The 24,183-nt window shown below is 34.9% G+C and overlaps 1 protein-coding gene and 1 pseudogene across 2 annotated transcripts in view; one reads left to right on the top strand and one right to left on the bottom strand.

Annotated features, from left to right (window-relative positions):
• Positions 1-24,183, bottom strand: part of LOC105465880 (MLLT3 super elongation complex subunit) — a 285,870-nt gene that overhangs the window by 71,540 nt on the left and 190,147 nt on the right. The window lies entirely within an intron of this gene.
• On the top strand, positions 2,702-2,817 carry LOC112423879 (U4 spliceosomal RNA; annotated as a pseudogene).

Here is a 24,183-nt window from a genome sequence, read left to right on the forward strand (position 1 = left end):
AAAAATCCACATCAATACTAAAAGAAGAGCTCTTTCTTGCTTACTTCCACCTCCTAATGGAACCAAAGACAAATAAATGTCCAAATTTTCAACTAGAATTTGCATCTTCAGGCTTGCTTATTATCTTTCACCTCTAACTCACCCACTTAAGCCCAATGATATGTAAACCAATCCTATGTTCCTTAAATATCTAGCATGACACAGGACAGTAAGCAAGCAGGGGCTATGCTTTTCACTAAAATGAACAATCTACTTATTGGGTCTACGCAAAAACAAAACAATGAAAAATATATACATAGGTACATGTATAAGCATCACAAAATAATATCCAAATGAAAACTTATTGTTCTATATTAGTAGAAATATATTTTTTGGTTTCTTAGTACATTTTTTGGCTTACTTGCTCAACAACAAAATGACACATAACAAAATTATTCCATTTATTTCCTGGAGTGGTTTCAAAATTCTAAAATGGATGAAGTTACTAAGCAAAGACTTGTTTTTATGCATCAAATTAGATAATTCCTTAGAAAACATCATAATCTGAGATTTAAAAGGAAAATTCTAAAGATAGGATTCATATTACTGAAACTTCATTATTTTATAAATTCTATTACAAGACATTTCCTGTCATGTTAAGCAATACTATGAATAATTAAAATAAAGTATAATGGACAAATTAAATTAAGGAAGAACATTTTGAAATCTAATATCCTTGAGTTTTTTTCAACTGGCTTGTTGACCCACTGAATTTTGAAAATTTGCAGTCAGTATTCTAATGACGGCTCTAGAACACTCAAGTATCGCTGTTTAATATTCAACCTATATGAAGTACTATACACATATTTTGTAAATAAGCTTTAAAAGCATACAATTTTTAACCTACCAACATATCTCTAATGTTAAGTGTTAAAAAACAGCAATATTCTAGTACCAGGAAGGAAAATAAAATTTCTGTATAGGTCCTTCCATGATGTATTTTTAAAATCCTTCTTTAGAACAAACTGGAATTCTTAAATTTACGGTACACATTAGTATCTGACGCAGCTTCTTGTGTCATAAAAAGTTAAGTTCCTTTTTTAATTACATGCATATAATGCTAGGTACAAAACTCTAGAAATACATCTTTTTATAATGTTTTACTTCTCATGTTGGTTCGGGTATTGAATGTCTACTGTTACCTTTTTATCCACTCAACAAATCTTGGTATAAGCAAGTGACCCAGACATCTTGTTCCTTCCTTTTTTGTAATTACCACCTCAAGAATCTTTAAGCTAAGAGAACAAAAGTTATGAGGACAAATACATTCCATAACAATGTCTTAAATAAAATGTAAAAAATAAAAGGAGAGAGAGCAGTTTTTAAGGCAGCAGTTTCTTTGGCCTGGGCCCATGACAAATGTCAAAGTTCAAATATATTGTCACCAGTCTCCATGTCTGTACATGTAATAAATGTAAAACAGTGGCTCAGATACACAGCCAGATATTAAATTGTCACTGACACAGAATAAAAGCTTTCACTGATTTTCAGTCTATCTGATATTTATATATATCATATATTTATATATTTTATATATATATATATATGGGGGTCTTGTCACCAGTCTCCATGTTTGTACATGTAATAAATGTAAAACAGTGGCTCAGATACACAGCCAGGCATTAAATTGTCACTGACACAGATTAAAAGCTTTCACTGATTTTCAGCCTATCTGATATTTTTATACATTATATGTAAATATATAAAAATTATAAATATATAATGTATATTTGATATATATATATATATTATATATATGGGGGTCCTGTCACTGGCTTTTTAAATTTTTCAATTAACCATTAACCTCAATATTAAGTACCACCGAGCAGCACAGACTAATTACCATTCAATGCAAAGTTTACACATGTATAATTCAAATTCTCTTTGCCTGAGGCTGATTAGGACAAACTGAATATCAAGCAATGTAACACAGAGAGCATGTGTGCATAATTCAAATCTCAAATATTTAAGGCAAATGATTGTTTAAACATAAATATACATATATTTGCACTAACTTTACAACCTGTGACTATAGGATATAACATTTTCTCTCATCTATTCAGATTGCACTGAATGCTTCCTTCTTTTAAATTTTTGGAACAGAATGGGTATCTTTAATGTTTAATCTCTTCTAATACTACCTGTCAGCAACTCAAGTAGAGGACTTAAGAAAAAAACTGGAACTACTGGCCAGAATAAGGTTTTCTGATTATATGTGGCTTTCAGTTTCCATGTTATCTTCATGTCTATTTCTAAGAACCACTGACAACTCATAGCTGATTCTTGGCTCCTGTTTCTTCCCGCTGGCCATCCCTCTTATTTTTGGTCTCTGTCCTACTTTAACTGGCTTCTGTCTCGTGAAAGATTTTCAGATCAATCATATTTTGTTCAATGAAATTTGCATATAGACAAATAAACTCTCTCAGAAGAGTTTTACTTATCGAAACCAACAAACTCTCTGAGAAGTTTATTTGTTCAAACTGCATTTTTACAAGGACGCTTCCTAAAAACTGTAGTGTGGTCCAAGAGGGTATGCATATGTAGGGATAGGAAAAACCATGATAGTCAAAGATAAGGTTCCGAAATAAAAGTCTCCTCTTTAATGTCATTGAACACACAATGAATAACACAGAGGGGTGACATGCCATCTGAAACTACAAATAGTTCTGTGCAGTGGCAGTATCGTAGCCAGTGAGGTTTATGCGAGGCACAATTACTGCTAACTGAAACTACAAATGGAGTATTAAAATTCAGAATTCTGGGGTCAGGGGAAACCTTGAATTTGATTTACTTTTCCCACTTCAATCCCAAATCCAACCCCATTTACCTCTCTTGAACTAGTCAGCTTTGCGGGTAGCAGGCAGTGGCCTGAAGAATGTGGCCACAGGCTTATGGGCATCTTGAGAAAAATAACTGGTGCAGGATTTGCTCTGCTTGACCCAAAAGAGTTTGTTTGTTTTTTTACAGATGGGGTCTTGCTGTGTTGCCCAGGCTAGAATGCAGTGGCTAGTCATAGGCATGATCACTACATGCTACAGCCTGCAATTCCTGGGCTCAAGTGATCCTCCTGCCTTGGACTCCCAAGAAACTGGGACGACAGGTACACGTGCCACCATGCCCAGCTTCCAGAAGAGTTTTGCATACACAAGTATGGCCAGCCTTCCCAGCACTCAGAAGGCACTTGATACAGGAGGAGAGTCTGCTCTTAGGGCTGCAGAATGTAAGGAGATCAGAAGGAAGGCACAGAATCCTCTAGGTGTATAAACAAGAAATAGATAATACGCTTGTTGCTACTGTGCAGGTTGAGATGCCTGTACCTTTCATCACTTATAGAGTTCCAACAGCCTAAAGTCCCCTAACAGCTCAACCTCAACCCCAATGCACATATAAGTGACATACTTTAGGGTAGGAGGAAATAGGAGGAAGCAGATCTAACAGATTTTCTGGAGGCGAAAGATGAAATATTGAGGTCAAAAGCAGTATGGCTACTTAAGGAAAATCAAGTAAAGTATAAAAAATAACTTCTAGAAAAAATGTTTAATTAAAAACTAAAATTTAAACATTTATATTCTCAAGCTGAATAATTCAGTAGACAAAGCAGAAGATCGATGCTGACTGGCAGTATAAAAGATCAAATGAATGAAATCTCAAAGCATAAAGTAAAAATACAAAGCGGTGAAAATCATAATGAGAAAAGAGAAGAGCCTTGAATGGATCAAGGAAACAGAACATACAGCCATAAGAAGAGTTCTGGAAGGAGGAAAAAGAAAAGACAGAAGAGGTAATAATTAAAGCAATATGGATAAAAATTTTCACAAACTAAAGAGAGGACTGAATTACAATCTCACAGAGCTCTCCGAGATCCAGGCAAAGATAATGAGAAATGACGCCCAGGAAAAATCACACTACAATTCCTATACTTTAAAACAAAAAAAGAAAAAGAAAAAAAAACCTGACAAGTATTCAGGAAGAATAATTACTTAAAATTGAATAATAATTAAATTCACATTGTGCTTCTCATTTGTAATACTGAAATCTAGAAGAAAGAACAATAACATCCAGACAGCTGGGAGAAAAAGTACAACCCAAATATCCTACACACACAGTCCGGTGTGAAAGAAGTATTTGCCAAAATTTCAGAATTCAAATGGCACATCAACTACTGTCCCCGCCAAAGGAAAGGACTTGAGAAAAGAGTCTAGTCAAACAATAACTGAACCAGAAATGTTTTATGTGTGGGAAAGGGAAGAAATGGGGGGTACAATGTATCTTGCACAATATACAGACTTAAATCTAAACGAAAAATAAACTGTAATGTAAGTCCTCAACATGAATTCCTGACACAGAGAAGTCTAACAATCTGGACCTAAACAACTACATGATTTCCACAGAAATTTAGGAATGAAAGAGAAGGATTAGGGTGTCAAGGTGAAAGAAAGTGCTGATATCTTTTTTCATGTTAAAGTGGAAGAAAAATTGGATTATGAGCAATTAGAAAGGAAGGTGGTCAATTATGAAATGGAAAAGTGAAGAACTGTCACATAAACAAAAGGAAAATGGAAAATGAATATCAACTTGAAAATACAGGCAAAATTAAGAAAAGTAGAAAAAGTCACATATATAAATAATGAAAAAAGTGAAAAGACAGTAATAAGATCAAGTGTAACTTAGAATAAAAGTGAAAGAACTGAATTCCCCCTCTCGAAGATAAACTGTCAGACTGGGTAAAAAAAAAAAAAAAAAAAAAAAAAAGATCAGATAAAGGCTGTTAAAAGAAATACTTAAAATCAATTGAAAAACGTTTAAAATAATGGGATGGGCAAAGAAATATCAGCTAAATGCCCCCAAAAGAAAGTATGAGTGCTAGATTAATATCAGATCATGTGGAATTCAACATTAAGAGTACCAAATAGGATAAAAAATGTAAAAATCCAAATTACATAAAGCAAAAGGTATTTAATAAGAATTTTAAAATACTTAAATGAGAAATCAATATATCTTTGTCATAAATTGACAGATCTCATAAAACACAATGATTACAGACACAGTTTAATTGACCAAAACAACCCACGCGCTGATTTAATAATTATACATAGAGCTTTTCTATCTCTTGAATAAAGTTTAGAAGTTTTATATGTATCCATAGAACACTGATAAAAATCAATCATAAGGTAACATAAGCTTTAAAATACTGCTTTTAAAATGTTTGTATAGATTACATTGGCTGGCTATACTCCAAGAAAATTAGAAAATTAGGCCAGGCGCAGTGGCTTACACCTGTAATCCCAGCAGTTTGGGAGGCCGAGGCGCGTGGATCACTTGAGGTCAGCAGTTCAAGACCAGCCTAGCCAACATGGTGAAACTCGATCTCTATTAAAAATACAAAAATTAGCTGGGCCAAGTGGCGGGTGCCTGTAATCCAAGCTACTTGGGAGGCTGAGGCAGAATTGCTTAAACCTGGGAGGTGGAGGTTTCAGTGAGCTGAGATTGTGCCACTGCACTCCAACCTGGGCAATAGAGCAAGATTCTGTCTCAAAAAAAAAAAAAAAAAAAAAAAGAAAGAAACAAAAGTAAAGACAAAATAAATAAATCAAAAGAAAACAATGAAAATAGCACTTCATATAAAAAAAACTCTGGAGGCACAGAAAAACATGTGCTCAAAGGAAAATTCATAGCCTTTATTGCATTTATTATTTAAACAAAAAAGAAGACGTACAAGGAGAAGAGAGAAACCAACTACAAAGCTAAACTTAGTATTCACTTTGAGAAACTGGGAAAAGATCTACAAAACATGCAAACATTATAATGCCCAACATAATGAAGAAAGTAAAAGAAACAAATTTCACCAACATTAGTGCTTTAATTATATAATTGTATAATGTCCTGACATATATGTCTAGTATACCAATCCTAAGGGGAAAGTTGTCAAGTTAATTTTGACTTAAAGAAAATTTATAATCTACTTTTCCACATTAACTGAAAGAAGTGAAGTTTCTTGCATGTAAAATTTCTTGAATGAAAAGTCCAGATTTTCCATAAAAGGAATAAGATTAATGAGGAGACAGCAATTTATAAACATGTCAAAATAGGTAGTTAAATAACAAAAGAATCAACCCAACAGTTGGCAGAGAAAGACAGACAGAATGTACTAAGGGAAAGAGTGAAGCAAAATGGACTGCTGACGATTTTTATAGGATTTTTAGCAAGATATGACTTCATATTGTAAATGTTTTATTAAAAATTAATGTTTTAATAAAATTATAAAACAGAAAACACCTTAACAATTGGTAGGATTAATGCTTTTTAAAGAATCAAAACTTATTTAAACCTCAAGTCTAAACAGAGCCAGAGACCCAAAATCTAACATGTCCCAGTCAATGGGCAGAGGACTAAAAGAACATGCCACAAGTGGAAGAGAAAAGGCACTTGAGAAGCGCAAGAGTCTTTCGTTCAAAACAATCTACGTGGCCAGTGCACAAAAAGGACATAAAATATTTATACACACTCAAGTAAGAAAAATAAAGGTCTGCTGTTATGACACACAATGCTTTGAAAGGTTTTACTTGTTTCGACTTTTCAATAATGTCCCATTTTTTAAGGTGACATTCAACCAGAAAGTTAGAGAGAACTCTATAATATATCCTCGCAGATGCAAAATAATAAAGCCATTTCTAGACCTGGCCAGGGAAGAGCAGCAGTTTTACAAAACTGAAGAATTACATCCTTAAATTCCTCGATTTACCCAGATCTGTAAAATAACCAATATAGATATAACCACGCTTACAGAAATACAAATAAGTCTGGATTTTGCACTAATGACAAAAGATACAGCAATCATCCTAACAGTTAAGCAAGAACCAACACATAACACAAAAGAGCAAAAGATGATGCTAACCGTTCAAGGAGAGATTCGAGAGAATAACAACAGATTCCCCTCAGCCATACCTGACTACGAATTCTGCCAATTATTTATTAGGAAAGACAGGCCTTCATAGCAGCTGCAAAGAGTAGTGACTTCTGGGAAACAAAAGAAACCCACCTGAAAACTAAAGAGGAGATCAATATTAACTAATCACTTTAGGAAGGTCATGTGGTAGCAATGTGGGACAGTGGTGGTGACAATGATGGTGACAGTGGTGGCAGCGGTAATAGCTTACTGAATACTTACTAATCCAGACTGATGTAGAAGCTTTATCACTATTAACTCAACAATCTTGTGAAATAGCTATTATTAGCCCCAATTTATAAATGAGGAAACTGAGGTACAAAGACCAATGTGCCCAAAGACACATATAATAATGAGTGATAAAACTGACATTCAAGCCCCCAGTTAGTCTGACTTCTTTTCTTTGGAGATGGTCTTGCTCTGTTGCTCAGGCTGCAGTGCAGTGACCTCCTAGGCTCAGGTGATCCTCCTGCCTCACCCCTCGTGAGTAGCTGTGGGACTACAGGCATGTACCACCACTATATTTTTATAGTCTTAACCACTATATTTTTATTTACACTTGTAAAGTCAATTGGTTTCAAAATCAGCTGTCAATCTTGCCAATAGAACCTGGGCCAGAAATGAAAGAAGATATAGAATGGGGGAGAGGCTCAATGACTATAAAAGAATATCATCAAAAATATGCCTGTTGTCTTGGCAGAACTATACAAATGAAGTTCTATTTATTTCCAGTAGAGGGGGTAAAATATTATTTTTTGGTAGGTGATTAAAAAATGCAATGGGCCCTCCTGGCCCCCCATATCCAAGGGTTCTGTATCCACAGATTCAACCAACCACAGACCAAGAATATTCAGGAAAAGGCCAGGTACAGTGGCTCATACCTGTAATCCCTACATTTAGGGAGGCCAAGGAAGGAGGATCCCTTGAACCCAGGGGTTCGAGACCAGCCTGGGCAACATGGTGAGACCCTATCTCTACATTAAAAAAAAAAAAATTAGCCAGGCATGGTGGCATGTGCCTGTAGTCCAAGCTACTCAGGTGGGTGGATAGTGAGCTCAGGAGTTTGAGAACAGCCTGGGCAATATAGTGAGACTTCATCTCTACTAAAATTTAAAAAAACACAAAAACAAAAAATTAGCTGAGTGTGGTGCTGCATGCCTGTAGTCCCACAGCTACTTGCGAGGGGTGAGACAGGAGGATCACTTGAGCCTAGGAGGTCACTGCACTCCAGCCTGAGCAACAGAGCAAAACCATCTCCAAAGAAAAGAAAATATTGGGGGAAAAACTCAAAATAATGCACAATTTAAAAATATAGTATAATAATTATTTACATAGCACTTACATTGTGTTGAGTAGTATAACACATCTAGAAATGATTTAATGTATTTATGCATACAGGAAGATGTGCATAAATTATATGCAAATACTATGCTATTTTGTACAAGGGATTTGAGGATACACAAATCTTGGTATCTGAGAGGGTCCTGGAACCCATCAATCCCCCATGAATACTGAGAGGCAACTGTAATTTATTTTAAAATCAGAGGCTCTTCTTGTATACATTTCAAGTGGGTTAAACTTTGAGTCTTTTGGTACTAAATAAATATTTTTAAGTTGATAAACTTACTAGTAGAGTTGTGTTCAGAGGGCTCTTGTGATACTGAGAAAAATCAGCCTCTCCTATAATGCCCTGGCAGAGCACATGATGTTTCCACTTATTTCAAAGGGTATCATAAAACTGCAAGATACTTCTCATCTCACATTAAATGTTTTCAAATTCTGAAGTCATAAAAATTTATAGTGCTCAAATCACATAAATAATCACCTCCAAAAAGGATGAGATGGGAGAGGTCACTGTTTTAAGAAAACTGGAGAATCTTATAAGGGCCCCTATAGGCTGTATTTAGGAAGAAAGAGAATTTGAAATATTTTACACAAAAACAGGCAGCAATAAAGAAAACTAAAAGCTATAAAAATATATGGCTGTGCAATAAAGAAAATCTAACATTTCAGCTGCAAGTAAACAGCTAAAATGTTAGTTTACCTAGTGACAACAATAAACAATATTCAGATTTTCAACTCTTGGAAACTAATCTACTCAGCTCTACCACTTGCTAAGTGACTTAAATTTTCTTGTCAGTAAAATGACAATATTATTACCATAATATTACCTATACCACAAAGTGAGCCTAATGATTAAATAAGCTTAATATATGTAAAGTACCTATGTCTGTATATGTGTGTGCATTATAAATAACATGTATATGTAATGTGCTGGGCACAAAGCAGGAACTATGTGAGTGCTTTCAATTACCACCACCACCACTACTGCAGACAAGCACAGAAGACTTAACATTTTTATTACATCACACAATGTTATCAACCCTTACAATGTAAGTATCTGAACAGGAGAAGAGAAGGGAAAGAACCTTAGGATACCCCGAAATTACAAAGTTGAGAATCAAGGGACATTGTCTATAGTTGATGAGCCAAGTAATATAGTTCTACATTAAACATCTATAAAGTTATAAAGGTATTCAAGAGATGAATTTAAAATGGTGTCATATTAGGTGTCATTAAAATGGTATCATATGGAACAAATGGGTTAGATTCTCAAGTAAAAATAGCAGCATAGCATATAGTCAGGAAACTCTGGGCATTTACCTTAGAATTTAAATACAGAAACAGTTAAAATGGTTCCTTCCAGAAAGTCGGAAGGAGGTTCAGGAAGATTAGAACATAGGACTTCTACTTTTTGTTGAACACTTGGCTATTTTTTTCAGCCATGTAAGTGTTATTTTGATATAAATATCTTCAGCTTCACAAATGTACTTTATCCTCTTCCTTTTCATGCACCCATTTGCACTTTAGAGATTTTGTGAAATACATTTTGCATTAGAAAAATAAAAAGAGAAATGATTCAACAATGTGACTAGTATCATTCTATGTTTTAAAAACATTTCAATTTTCCTTCTGATGTCATTTGTTATCTTACTGTTTTTGAGCAAACTACAACCAAGCATCAAACTACAGATGTAGCTTCTTACTAAGACTGCACTTTGAGTTATATACATTTAGCTTACATCATAAACAAGATGAAAAAAATCTACAAATTATATTTATAATTGAGAAATAGAAACAAATGAAAAAATTTATTTCAACTCTGAAGAGAAAAGAATAAATAGTAAATTTACATTTGCCTAGCCTTTTATTCTAAAGGATTTAAGGTAAACCCAATAAATATTTTTTAATTTTAAAAATATACTGAAGTACTGTATATGCACTTAAATGAAGTTTAAGTGTAAACTACTGATTGGCAAAAATATTTAATATTTTACAAAATAATAATTTAAATAGACAAAATATGTAATGCCCTTTTTTCTTCAAATGGCTATGACTTGTTTCAGCTATGTCGTATGTGCTATAAAATCCTTTTGCTTCAGAATTCAATCTCATTTAAAATCCTCCTATTTATATATACTCCCTGACTTGCTATGGTTTAAGTTCTAAATCATAGTTAAGTACTATTAACTGTAAGTTATATTTAGAAGACTGCAGTTTCAAGTAAACTTCTGCTTATCTTTGCGGTTTGAAACTAGAAATTTGAAATAATATTTATATCACTTCTCTTTCTAGGTTTTTGTATATTTAGCTTTGTACAGTTCCTGTTTTATTAAACCAGCTTAAAAACACATTGGCCAGATCATTCCAGCCTTCTTAGTACTAGCTTGATTTCTGATAATTAGGCTTGATAAATAATCATTAAATAACAGAAAATAGCCAATCTTCAGATTATATTACTAATCACAATAGAATGGCTAGAAGCATAAAATGAAAAACAGTACCTGACACACAAAAATTTAATAAATATATTGCATAAATAAAAGCCCAAAGACATGCAACTGAACAATGGGAAAATATAATCAGGTTTATGCTATCTTGTTACCTTCTCTCAGTAGTTATTTAATACACATTTATGAGGTCTCCAGCATACGCAAAGGACTATGCTGAAACTGTTAAATGCTATGGCTTTGTAGAAAACAACTTGTCTAATTTGGGCAATATGGTGGACTCCGGGAGTTCTTACTATGATACAACTAGATATTAGATAATTACAACGAAACTTCATTGCTGGGCCTTTAAAAAAATAAAGAAAAAGTTCAAGAATCAAGAGTATATGAAAGAGAAATAGAAGGATAAAAGGCAGGCCATTAAAATGTGAACTACAATCACGCAGGAAAGATGGGGTTGCCCAAAGGACACAAGCATGGCTGTGTTCTCCTGGGTCTCTAAAGACCAAACCTGGGCCCTATAGCACATTTGGAGACCTAAACCTCAGGGTCTCACAGAAACCAAGAATAAGCCTTTACAAATCTGCTGTTGGGGAAAAATGCTCTGAATTCAGGTCTCAGGAGTCCCAATGTTTACCTAAATCAAATATGAATTCACAATTTAAAAATATTCCTGAACACAAAGAAACAGGTCACCATGATATGAGGTAAAAGGACCTTAAAGACTTCCTATAGGGAAATCATCAAATGCAGACTATAAATAACTATATATGAAGTATAAAAAGGAAAAACATTGGAATCCCAAAAGCGCCCAAGCAATAAGAAATTAATAAGAATGACTGGGCCACTGAAAAGAAACAAATAAGACTTTAAGAAATGAAAAAGAAGAAAACACTGTTGGAATCAATATCTCAATGGACTAGTTAAACAGCAGACTGAACACAGTTGAAAAGAATTAGTGAACTGGAAGATAGATATGAATAAACTGCCAGAATACACACAAAGACACAAGAAAATGGGAAATATAAAAGCTATTAAGAGACATGGAGAACAGAATAAAAATAAATATCGAATCAGAGACCCAGAAAGAATAAAGAACATAGGGATACAATGGTAGAAATTTTCCAAATATGATAAAAGTCATGAATCTACAGATAAACCAAGTATAATATAAAAATAATATACATAAATTAAAAGAATTTAATCCTAGACACATTATACTAAAAATGAAGAACGCCAAACAAAAAGACTATAAAGGCAGTAAGAAACAAGAGATCATGTATTAAAAAAAGAACTAGTGGTACACTGGTGCGAGCTAATAGAGGCTTGACTGGGAGCCAACTGTTAAATTTTTTGGAATTTTTTTCAGCAAGTTTTTAAACAGTAAATGCACTGCAAATATTAAACAAGACTATTATTTTATATAATATAAAATTGCAAGCAGAGAAATATTAAAAGCAGTAGTAATCAATAATCAAAACTCAGCACTTTCTAATTAGTTTACTACATATTATTATTAGCTGTTTTCTTGAGGTAATTCTCTCTGTTGTATCAGGATGGCAGAAATAATTCATAACTGTATGTTCTTCCCAACTTTGTAATAACTGATATAATGGTGAGAGTATTTCCACCACAGAAATACCAAACACTAAAAATCATAACTTTTTCCCTCAGAAAGAGAGTTGCTAAACATTAGCACAACCCTAAATCAGACTTACACCAGACTTCACAAAAACAATAGAAAAATATTTTCAAATATTGAAAGGAAGTAGGTAAAAACCTAGAATTGTAAAACCAGAAAAAACACTTTCATAATAGGGGCAACAATCAAAACTTTATAGATTAACACAAACTGAGTGTTTACTAGCAGGAGCCTTTTAGTAAAAGAACATCCACAGGATTTATATCGGGAATAAGGAAAACTAGTTTAAGAAGAAATTATGGTAATACAATTATGCTAACATTTAAAAACCTTTTTTTAAAAAAAAAAACTACATACTTGGAATTATAAAAAATATACTTCAATAATTTTCAGGTTAAAGAAGAAATTAAAATAAAATTTTCATCATATTGAATGATAAAGAAAATGATACATTAATTTTGTGGAATTAAAACAGGATTTGAAAAAATTTTAGCCACCAATCCTTGTCTGTGAAGAAAATGATGGATGATAAATGAACAAAAGAATAATAAACTCAAGCAAAAGAAAGACTATAAAGATTTTTGTAACCCTAATAAAACAGTCAACAAAGCCTAAAGGAAAGAACTTTGAAAAGAACTAATAAAATTCACAGTCCTCTCCGAAAGACTGAATTAAAACAAAGGAGAGAAAGTGTAAATGAAGCATAGGAAGAAAAAAATAAGAAAACATCTACAAGTATAGCACAGATAAAACAGATAAGAATATATTATAAATAATTTTATTTCAACAAACGTGAAAGCAAATCTTTTTGGGGAAAATATAACTTACCCAAGCTGACTCACCCCAACAAATAAAAATTAGGAAGAATCCTGTATTAATATCAAATAAGTAGTTTGAAATCTTCCTACAAAGAAAACATCAAGCCCACAGGGTTTTAGAAGCAAGTTCTAGGAAAAGATAATTTTAATGTTAAAGAAACTCTTCTAAAGAATAGAAAAGAGAAGCAGCTATGGTAGTTCATGCCTGTAATCCCAGTGGTTTTAAGAGGCCAAAGTGGGAAGAGTGCTCTCTTGAGGCCCGAAGTTCAAGACCAGCCTGGGCAATATAGCAAGCTCCCATTGCTAAAAAAAAATTTTAAATTAGCCAGGCATGGTGGCACACACCTATAGTCCTAGCTAACCAGCAGACCGAGGCAGGAGAATCCCTTGAGCCCAGGAGTTGGAGGCTGAAGTGAGCCATGGTTGCACCACTGCACTCCAGCCTGGGCAACAGGGTGACGCCCTGTCTCTTAAAAAAGTAATAATAATAGAAAAAAGGAAACATATTTTATTTCCTGTGGTTAATATTATCAAAGCAACAAATCCTACCAAGAAGAGTAAGAAAAAGAAGCATATGGCCTAATCTAACTCAAGAATATAAATGCAAAAATTTTTGAACACAATATTAGCATAACTAATCCAATTGTAGGGAGAAAAACAAAAAAAAGGAAAAAACTAACAGATCAAAACCAAATTGGGTTTAATCCCAAAATTCAAGAGTACTTTGGCATGATAAAAATGCTTGTCAAGCACTGCTTTAACAGATTAAAGAAGAACAAAACCATCTGTTCATCTCAATAGATACTGAAACGTTTTCTGATAAAATCAAAAATTCATCCATGGTTTTTCAAAAAAATGAAAACAAACAAAATTCCTTACAAACATGACTAGGAGATAAATTCCTTAACTTGACAAAGAGTAGCTACCAAAGTCCCATGGAGACAACATTCTAAATAGCAAATTATTAGAATCAGTCCCTTTGTAATCAGGAGTTTTTACTGGTATTCCTACTGACTCAGGACTGCAAAACGTAGTGTGTGGGGGTGGGGGGAGGATAGGAAAATCGGAAGTAAGACAGATATATGTCATTATTCACATTTAATTGTCCACACAGAAATACAAAAGGACCTGTAAAGAATTAATACGTTTAGTAAGATATTAGAAGTCGTATCAATATCCTAGGGTAGACTGTATATTTGCACATTAGGAACAAACAGGAAACATTTAATATTAATATTAATAATAGCAAAACAAAATATACAGTAGCTAGGAATAAATAAAGCATAAAACAACACAGACACTTTTAAAGACATTAAAGAACATTTAAATAAACTCATTGAGAAACTAGGTTCATAGATGAGAATATTCTTCAACCACAGATTCAATGCAATTTCAATTCAAATCCCAGCAGTTTATCAGAGAACTTACACTGATTCTAAAATGTATATGAAGAAAAAAATGATCTACTAGAACTTGTTACATTATATAGTCAACCTCTTTATGAAATGATAGTAATTACAATATTGTAGTATTGCTGCAAAGATCAACAAACTATATCAATGGAACAGAAATGGACACCCTTCCAAACAGACTCACAAATATTTTAAAAGCTGATGTCTGACATGGCAGATCATTGAGGAAAGCATAGACAACTCAATAAAACATGCTGGAGCTGGTTTTCTATATAGGAAAACATTTAAATTAGATTCTTACCTCATACATACATAAAATCAATTCCAGATGTTTGAAAATATTTCGATGTCAGACAAAACTTCTAAAACTTTTCGGAAAAAAAAAAATTCAGGAGAATATCTATATGACCTTGGGGTATAGGAGAACATACTAAATGGGACATTAAAAAGAATGCACTATTTTAAAAATCTGATCACATTAAGAATTTGTCTATCAAAAGATACCATAAAGTAAAAAAGCCACTGAGAAAACTAGGAAAATATGTCAATAGTAAATATAAATAACAATGAACTCGTATCTCCAGGATATTAAAAGACCTCTAATACGTAAATAGAAAAATAACTGGAAGATATGAACAAACATATCACAGAATAAGAAACATGAATGGCCACTGAAATATATGTTCAGCTTCATTAATGAACATATAATCACTGCAATGCAAAATAAGATAATAATGATACAATTTTATGTGCTTACTAAATGTGCAGAGATGAACAAGTCTGACAAGAAAACAGAACAATGAGATCTCTTTTACATGCTAAAATGAGACTCTAAACCGCTGTAACTATTATATAAAATAAACTAAGGCTAAATAGGTGAATGCTCTATGACCCAGCAATTTTATTCATTGGTATACAATCTAAGACAACATTTCTCTGAATGTTGTCGGCAGACCAGCAATGTTAGTATTACCTAGATGTTTATTAGAAATTTAGATTTTTAAGCCCCACGCTAGACCTACAAAATAAGAATCTCTGCAGCTGGGCCCAGGAGTCCTCATGTTTCTTAATTCTCCAGGTAATTCTCATGTACCCTAGAGTTTGGGAACCACTGAGTTAGAGCAGTATTATTCAAACAGAACTGGTTTAGTAAGGCTGGAAAGCAATATAGTGGACTCCGTAATTGTTTATAAGTCAACCAGTACAAAATTAAATAGACTGAATTCCATGTAGTAAAGTTAAGCATGGCTTATGAAACTTTTGTCTCATTTGTCCATGCATATTTATGTATATGCATGCTTGATCATTACGGAAAACCTGTTTCTTACTATGGGTCACGGTCATAAAAGTCTGAAATCTACTGCCATATAGAAACTCTTGCATGGGTATACTAGACATATGCACAAAAAGGTTCATAATTGCAAAACCAAATAAAAAGGGGTAACTAGGTATCTAAATAACAAGACAATGAATACACAAGTCATGATATAATCACTCTTTGGACTATATACAGTGGTGAAATAGTAACAAAGACAAATCATATAATGCTGAATAAATAAAGCAAGTCAAAGTCATAAAAATACATATAGTATTATACCATTTTCATAACAATAAAAAAGAAGTGGCCGGGTGCGGTGGCTCAAGCCTGTAATCCCAGCACTTTGGGAGGCCGAGACGGGCGGATCACGAGGTCAGGAGATCGAGACCATCCTGGCTAACATAGCGAAACCCCGTCTCTACTAAAAAATACAAAAAACTAGCCGGCCAAGGTGGCGGGCGCCTGTAGTCCCAGCTACTCGGGAGGCTGAGGCAGGAGAATGGCGTGAACCCGGGAGGCGGAGCTTGCAGTGAGCTGAGATCCGGCCACTGCGCTCCAGCGCCGGCGACAGAGTGAGACTCTGTCTCAAAAAAAAAAAAAAGAAGCAAAGTTGAGCAAACAAAAGAATACATACATTGATGGTAAAACCATGTTTAAAAGCTCAAGAAACTTTCGGAAGGTAATTATATCTAGGGAAGGCAAAGGAATAGAGTGAGAGGCATATACAGTTAGAGTGGTAATATAACATTTTTATTATAAGAAAAATTCAAAATTCCTGATGTCAAAATCTTCTAGTCTAGGAAGAGAAATTCACATTCAAATTCAGCAGATACTTATTTATTAGCTGCTATGAGCAAAACACACACACAGTGTCTCATTTCATCTTCTTAAAGAGCCCTGTGTGGTAAGTACTTGATAAAGAATAGGCAATCAAGTACGTGCTGAGTGAATAAATGCTTGAATAATTTTATAATACTAAAAGAGAGAGAGTTTGATTATATAGTATGTATTATAGTTCTACCGACAGGAGTTAAATGAAATAACATAACTTTAAAGAGTTACTAATATATTCTTATTTTTTTCACATTATGTTACTTATTACCAAAAGTACAATGAGAAAAATATTCAAGTCAAATCACTTTTTTCTATGGAAGTATTATATTGCTAGTCAAAGGTGTAGAAACTAACAAACTGTAGGGCAGAATTAACTAATATGTAATTTCTACAATACCCCTTTGCCCTAAAAAGTGGAGTTAGCTATATGTGTGGCACATACCGGGTGGGGGAAAAAGTAGAGCTGTCCTAATACAGAAAATGAAATCACCAAAGCTAGAAAAAAAAAATTACTGTTTTTTTTTAATCTATGCACTTTAATAAGAGCAACAGTTTTAAAAGTGCAAAATCAAAACCTTTTTGTTCATTGAATACATATCGGTGTAAACAAACACACTTGGGAAACGGCTGCCTTACAAAATTATTTCCATCCTTCACAAAAAAATATTTCCCTTCACAGGGCTCCTACATATGTACACTTTTGTTCTTAAATTTTGATTCACTGTTGTATCTCTCCAGCACCTGGAATAATGGTTGACCCTAATAGGCACATAATAAGTATGTGCCTTTGAATGAATATATACATTTATTGAGTATTTACTATATAGTAGGCACCGGGGGATACCACATCAAATATATTATAGTCCCCATCCACTTGGAGCTAACACAAGTGATTAAATTATTCCCTTTTGCTTCCTGAACAATTCAGTCCAAAAGCTCTTATGTTAGGCCAAGCAAAGTAGGCAACAGTGGGGAGGGGTGGTTACAGGTGGAGAAACATCCGTACAGTGGCTGGGAGCTACTAAAAGGGGCTGCTCTTTGGAGAAATGGCTGAATTCAGAGCAGGGACAAGAAAGTACAAAATGAACTTGACATATCTTTTTATAGAAAAAGTTTAAAAAGTATGCAAAGAAACCAGATTAAAGGGGCTCCCACTGGCCAAGTCAGGAAAATTTAAGTTGTCAAAATAAATAATGATAGTAATAGGTTATCACCTATTGAAAAAATATATACCCATGAGTCCATGATGATAAAATAAACATAAGAATAAACTCAAGTTTGATGAAAAATGGGATATTTACATCTTCTCAAAGTACCTTCCAATAAAACACTTTTTAATTACAAAGAGAAACTGTACAGTAGAGAAGCCTGGAGGACGCCATTTGAATCAAGTGACGGGTGTTAACATCAACAGTAACGTCTCAATGAAAATCAGGATCATGTGATGCGGTTCAATGAGAAGAGCCCAGATACTCCTACCAAAGATGCATAACATGAATCTAGTTGTGGGGAAATATACATACCCAAGTATGTTTATCTACCAAATAACTGGCCTGAAGTCTTTAAAATCTTCAAGTTCATGGAAGTCAAGGAAAGACCAACGAACTCTTTCCAGTTGATGGAGGCTAAGACATGACAACTAAATGCTATGTATGATTTTAGACTGGATCCTTTTGCTATCAAAATAAAGGACACGGCCGGGCATGGTGGCTCACGCCTGTAATCTTAGCACTTTGGGAGACTGAGGCGGGCATATCACGAGGTCAAGAGATCGAGACTATACTGGCCAACATGGTGAAACCCTGTCTCTACTAAAAATACAAAAAAAAAAAAAATTAGCTGGGCATGGTGGCACGCACCTGTAGTCCCGGCTACTCGGGAGGATGAGGCAGCAGAACCGCTTGAACCTGGGAGGCGAAGGTTGCAGTGAGTCAAGATGGTGCCACTGCACTCCAGCCTGGTGACAGAGTGAGACTTCATCTCAAAAAATAATAATAATAATAATAAAATAAAGGACATTACTGGAACAATCTGCAACAAAGCTGGAGTAGTATCTGAGGATAACAAGTTAATAATGTATCAGTGCTAATTCCTGACTTGGATGGTCCTACTGTAGTTACATAAAAGAATGCCCTTGTTTGCAGGAAATAAACTCTAAAGTATTCAGGGACAATGGAGCATCAATATTGGCAACTTACTCTCAAAGAAAGAAAAGCTCTTTGTACCATACTTGTATTACAAGTGTAAATGTGAGATTATTTCCATTTTTTAAAAAATTATAAAGTAAGTAAATAGTATTTGGGGAAGCCCCACACCTCAATCTATGCACAGTGGACTAATGGACTCTGGGAAGGGCACTGAAATCAGAGGATGTCTTCAAGGGGCCTTCAGTCTGTTTCAATTTGCTCCACTTGGCTGTCTCTCCAAGGACCGATAACATACAGTGCAGACCTAAATTGCACCATATTATTCTAAGAGGAATCTAAATACCATTCTGAAAGGAGCAAAGGCTTCCTTGTACAAATTAGATTTGTCAGCTAAATCAAGGCTTTTCTAATAAAAGAAAAGGCAGTGGTTTTCTCTCAAAGATGCCAAATGAGGTTGTTCTTCTATCTATATCACACACAAAAACAAAGCAAACAAAAAACAAGCATAATCTGAAGCCCTCAGTTCATCTCCTCTCAACTAAAATATATTGTCTCGGTTGCAGAAAAAAGACAATAAACTTGTAATATATATTCAAAAGTATATTTGGGAACAGCATTTCCACATCTTATTGGGAAAATCAACTCCATTTAGTAGGATTTGTTGTAGAAACAAGACAATTTTATACACAAGCACTTTGACCATCTAATGATTTACACAAAAGATCAGCTTTCTTAAAAAAAACAAAAATGTTGCTTTTGCCATCCTTAGTCTTTAGAGACTCAGAGCCTGCCTGGAGTGGGATGGGGAATGGAGCCCAATAAAAAAGTTTCTGGCACCCCACTAAAAGAAGCAGATGTCTGAGGACCACAGATTTTTCTCCCGAAAGCACATGAGGGCAGCCTGGACCGGTGGCTACGAATTTGTTTTGTTTTCCTTCTTTCTTTCTTTTTGAGAGACGGGGTCGCGGTATGTTACCAAGGCTAGACTCGAGCTCCTGGGCTCCAGCAATTCTCCTGCCTCAGTCTCCTTAGTAGCTGGGACTACAGGTGCTCACCACCACACCTGGTGTTTTTTTAAAAAGAAGAAACTGAGCTAGATTATTTCAATCCTCTTAAAAGACGAGAATTTATTATCCCTTAAAAATTGACCAAGAGTTAAGGCTTGATAGAAAGCAAAAAAATAAATCAGTAAACTTTCACTATACACCCAGAATCTGGCATTAAGTGTGGCCCACAGTAGGTACTCAAATATTTCAAAATGAAAAGTATTTATATGTCATTCAGATAAGGCAAGCGCTAAGCTAAAAAATGCCTCTTGGAAGGACATTTTTATTTTTGTTTGTTTATACACTCAGAACTACGTAGGCAGAAAGTGGGAGGTGTAAGGATGGTATCTGAAGGAAAAAGGAGTACAAGAAGACTTAGGAAGGTCCTCTCAAACTTGATTTTCAGAAGCAAAATAAATTAGTTTTGTACAGGTAACTTCAATCTATGAAGCAAGAAACAAAAGAATAAAAATCCTCCACCAGAAGTCTTCCAGGACTTGAAAAGCATCTTGGATTTCCTGAGCCTGTCTTATTGGTCCTAGATTCAAATATTCTTAACCATTTTAAGATCATAAATCCAAAGGACTGTATATGTGTGGTGGGGGTAGCAGAAGACGGCTATAAAAAGGCCAAAGTAGCTCCCCCAGAGAAAATGTAGGAAGTCAGCCACAGTAAAGTGATTCTATTAAAGTGTATTACCATCCTACTTTCCTACCCTGAGCAGAAAACCTTTTAATACCTAAGCACTCAAAAAAATCACAATACCATATGGCTTATTTGTATCTCTACTTTCGAAACCCTGGTAGATTACAGTTTATAGGGTTTTTCATATGCTGATTAATGTTGCATTAACCATTTTTAGACCACATAAAAAGTCATGCATAATCTTGCTGTTCAACTGAAGAAAAGAAAAACTCCAAAAATTATGATTACCTCTTAACTTACAGAAAATGCAAACTTAACCAATCCCCACAGATAGGTTGATGCTGGCTTTAAAAAGTTTGGGGGAAAAGGATTTCTAATTATCATATTCTCCACATAAACTGTATTTTCAGAAGCAAGAGAAACACAGGAAAATTTAGTCTACAAAGCAATAAACAAAAAGATGAAGCCCATTGCTGCCAACCAGTGAGCTGCTTCACTGGCAGTTTACCCCAAGTTGTCTTCAGAAAGGAGACTCATGCAAGATTGCTCCATTTGTCCTAATGCAACTAAGAGAACTGGCCCTGGGGATTTTCATTTTTAATTCTTTGTCTTCTTTTCATTGCATTTCCAAAAAGAAAGCTAATGTCACTATGTGTTACTGTAGAAAGAATATGCAAGGACAGTGAACAAAAACCCTGACTCAGCAATTTCTTGCTTGACTGATTTCAGTATTTGATGCCTTAGTTTACTCATCTGGAAAATGGTGACTTTGACCTATTATATCAAAGAATTTCATCAGCTACAAAACTGTATGATTTACTCATTTTATAGTCATAAAAATATACCCTGATCCACATGCCCAGAATCTAAATGTATTAAAAATAATGAAAGTGTTCATGGATTTTTCCTAAATAGCAGTCACTGTGCTAATCATTTCTCATGCATTACCTCAAGTCATCCTCACAACTACCATATCCTGGTAGATGGCACAACACCTCATTTTACAAATGAGCAAACAGACTGACAGAGATTAGTAATGAGTCTAAAGACACACAGCTACTAAGCACCGATACCAGCATTTGAAAAAAAGGGCTGTGCTATGAGTCTGCCTTTCTAACTGTTATGCTGTATTCATTGCATCAAAAAAAATCAGGATCAGTATGCAGAAAATTGAGCAGTGAGAAAGCTACGACACATCTCAATTTCTATAGGTGTTACTATTCTCTTTAAGGCTGATCAATCCAGAGTAGTTTAACCTACGACCTGTGAGACATTCTCATTCTATGGTGCTCTGCAGTACAGAGCCCGTACATCTGATGTGGAGGTATTTTCATTTTTAAAAGGTAAATCAGAATAAAGGTTTAATTACAGCATTTTTTAATTAAAAATAAACTGAAGCCAAAATTAAGTGTATGTATATAAGCCACAAAAATATCTTCCAGAAAAGAATGAAAAAGAACAGATTTCAGATAAAATGATCCCAGGGGTTGCTATGGATAGAGAAGTAAAGAAGCTTAAGAAACCTGACCCCGGGAGAGGGTGTGATGGACGAAAGAAGCCAATCCCTTCTGTCAAGAGTAGGAGCAGAAATCTAGGAAGGAAAAATACAGAGGGGACATAAGAGAAATGACTCAACTAGAACTAGTTCTAGCCCTGGTCCTGAGACCCATATGAAGAGCCAAATCAGCTAAAGTACATCTTAAAACTAGAACATAGTAGAAGGTATTTTTATTAATGCTGATCTAGAATATTCCTGATTTAGAGTTCACTGATGATTTCTTTGCCAAAGTATTTAGAGCTCAAAATCATCAGAAAGGAAAATTCCACTTCACTTAGTCTTTACTTTAAAAAAAAACAATAAATAACTATCTTTTGTGTGAAATTCCCTACAGCAAGGGCTACATTATTCAGCTGGTCCTCTAGTTTTTGTAGCCATGTTCTTTCAAAGGATTAGCTTGGTCTCATAGCCACTGGCATTTGAAACCCCTGGTTTAGCAAAACAGTCTTATCAAAAGTTTTTGCTCCCTATGCTTACACCAGACCTTTACAGATATCTATGAATGCTGGACAATAGTGTCATAAGCTAAAAGCACAAAGCAGAGTGGCAGAAAGAGAGGTCAAGCTAAACCTTTGAAAGAACATGGCTATCAAAACCAGAACACTCTGATAACAAATTTTCAAGAAAGATTTATTTATTATTTCTCTAGATAACTCTGTCTAGACTGTATCAAGCAAGATAGCTTTAACATCAAAATCACCTTTTTTATGAACCTATAAATACTGCCACTGCAAATGGTTGTCCAGATGATACCCTGCATAGGAAGTGTGGCCAATGGGATGAGGATTAGCTGAAATTCAGCTATGCTATGCTAGCCATGCCATGCTCCTTGGGCTGGGGTTTTGTAGGTTGGGGAGAGGTAGCAGCACTTTACTTCCTTACTTATTTAGAGACAGGGTCTTGCTCTGTCACCAAGGCTGGGGCTGTAGTGCAGTGGCAGAAATCATAACTCACTGGAGCCTCAAATTCCTGGGCTCAAGCGATTCTCCCACTTCAGCCTCCTGAGTAGCTACGACTATAGAGGGGTGTCACTACACCAAGCTAATTGTATTGTATTGTATTGTATTGTATTTTGTAGAGACAGGGGTCTCACTCTGTGGCCCAGGTTGGTCTCAAACTCCTGGTCTCAAGTGATCCTCCCGCCCCGTCTCCCAAAGTGCTGGGATTATAAGCATGGCATTTATTTTTAATTTGCCCAAAGACACAATGGTCATCATATGCATGGACTTCTGTCTACATTATCCATACAAATTCCTATCTTAAGTCACCACAAGTTCATGTAAAGGCTGATATTTGTAAGGCCAACTAAATTTTTATTATACTTCATTTTACCCTAACTGTAGTTGATTGGACCAGTTTGTTTCATGAATAGGGCATCCTTATCTCACTCAATCTGTCCATTATTTTACCATTTCACACTACCCACAGGCCCACAATCTACTGTATAGGGAAAGGGAAGGTGTGAATGATATTTACAAAGACAAGCTGCAAAATCTACATCTACAATAATCTATATTAAATTACAAATCTTAGGCCAGGTGCGCTGGCTCACGTCTATAATCCCAGCACTTTCGGAGCTGAGGCGGGTGGATCACTTGAGGTCAGGAGTTCAAGACCAACCTGACCAACATGGTGAAATCTCGACTCTACTAAAAAATACAAAAATTAGCTGGGTGTGGTGGTGTACATCTGTAGTCCCAGCTACTCAGGAGACTGAGGCAGGAGAATCCCTTGAACCCAGGGGGCAGAGGCTGCAGTTATCCGAGATGGCGCCACTATATACCAGTTTGGGTGACAGAGCAAGACTCCATCTCAAAAACAAAAACAAAAATAGAAACAAAATATTTACAGATCTTTCCAAATAACTGATCTATGGATTAAACAGTCACACACACACACACACACACACACACACACACACACACACACACGAACTAGTACATCATACTTCTGTATTGTCAAAACCATGAAGAGAAAATTTCAAATT

The sequence above is a fragment of the Macaca nemestrina genome, chromosome 14 (genome assembly GCF_043159975.1).
Source record: "Macaca nemestrina isolate mMacNem1 chromosome 14, mMacNem.hap1, whole genome shotgun sequence".
Lineage (NCBI taxonomy): Eukaryota > Metazoa > Chordata > Mammalia > Primates > Cercopithecidae > Macaca > Macaca nemestrina.